This window comes from Zerene cesonia, chromosome 15 (genome assembly GCF_012273895.1).
Source record: "Zerene cesonia ecotype Mississippi chromosome 15, Zerene_cesonia_1.1, whole genome shotgun sequence".
NCBI lineage: Eukaryota > Metazoa > Arthropoda > Insecta > Lepidoptera > Pieridae > Zerene > Zerene cesonia.
The window spans coordinates 7632044-7634000 of NC_052116.1; positions in this window are offsets into that span (position 1 = coordinate 7632044).

Genomic DNA, 1957 nt, shown 5'->3' on the forward strand with positions numbered 1-1957 from the left:
TTATCAAGTGATTGCAGAGAGTGAATCAGTTAGTTATTTTTCAAATATTACCAACAAATATTAAAGAATAATAATCGGTGTTCTTAATTTGATAAACAAGCATCCCTAATCATTATTTTGATCACAATTACAATCAATGATTCAGATTTGTTTTAGAAGATACTTGACTATGTTGTTTGAAGTGCGGCTACCAGCCGAGGTATGTTACAGGCTCGCAGCGACATCTATCTTAATTTGCAGTCACTTTTATCATCTTATTAAACTGTATTGGTAACACTGCCATCTATTATAAGATAACTGAATCTTATCTGTAAGCAACTGGTCACTACTGGTTCCTGAAGGTAGTAGTAGATGGCGTTGTTATATATATATATATATGAAAGTTTTAAATACCTTTCACTGGTTACTTTCGTTTAGGGTGCAATAAATGAATTTAGTTAAAAAACATAATGCAATTGACAATTCTTGAAAAAGTAGGATAAAAACTATTTTAATTTATAAAACATTATAGTGATGAAATTTTATGATTATTATAATATAATGGCTTATTTTCTTCAATTTCTCATTACTATGCAATGGTAAAACATTACGATTTAATGAAAATAATACGAAATTTAAGGTATTCTAATACATCAAATTAATAAGATACAATAATTTTGACGTTAGTATAATTTCTCGAAAATTTGAAACATTTCACCTTTATATTATTACACTTGGTGCCAATCATCATTTTCATTTACAGGATGATATTATGTAGTTAGTTATTCGCAACATTTTACAAATAATCAGGCGAACTACGCGGACCTTCTACTATCCCCACAATCTAGTTATGCATATATAGTATATATAGTATAGAAACTATGACATTCTTCGATTTCGTCTATTTTCATATGATAAAGTTTGTCAATTTAGGAACAAAACTTCGCGATCTCTGAACCGCCGAGGTTCATCATTCGTCAAACCTAACTACGATGAACTTTCCTCTTCGATCTGATTAATTATTATATTCGAAGGCAAACTACCAGAAAATTATTTATCAAAATTCGCCGTTGACTCCAAAGTCCAAAGATCAGGTTCAAAGGCGGGTAAGTCGAAACCGGACGATGCATAAAGCGATGTTAATGAGATTTACTAATTTTATTGCAGGTTTATTTATTGCTTAACTTTTAGCCCTTTCTTTGTGGTATTGAAGCGTCATACAAATGTGATTAAGCGAGAGTGAGGACCTCTAGTTTTTTTTAATGTTAGAGCGGGCAACCGAGCTGATGGGTCGCATGCGTCGGCATTCGGCGACGGTAAGCGATCACCGCCACCCATTTTTTATGGCATATGTGGCCAACTGTGCTGGTGGTTCGCCTGATGGTAATGGGGGTGCGAATGCGCTCCTTTTTTAACGAGATCAAGAAGGGACGACTGGTAAGAAGGAGTGAACTAGGAAGGGTGAGGAAAAAGAAACGGGCGTCCGGCGTCTCCACTCACCGAACGAAGCACGATAGTATGCTACTATTTCATGTGGGTTTTCTATGAGGGTTTTGTGCTTTCCCGGTGCGAACTAGCCCAATTCGTGCCGAAATGTGCTCGACCCCTACTTTAAAAAAACCATGATCATATTAAGAAGTAGGCCTTTGCAAATTTGTCGCTCGCTTTTATAACAGATGTGGTAAGGAATTAGGAAGAAAAAAAGTGAAACTGGGAATGGTAGGGATTGGATATGGGCCTTTGGTTGCCTGTGATTTGACACTAATCTTTTGTAGGGGTATGGTTCTCCCCGGTGTGAGCTGGCTCACATTAAGACGCGAGAGGATGATCAATTTGTGTTTTATATAGCTTCTTAAGTAATCTTTTATTTGTTTCGCATGATCTGGAAAACATCTTCGATTCAAGATACACCAATCTTTGTGCCATGACTTCAGACTTCATTTTCTACCACACCTAAATTGGCACTCTGTATCGTTAT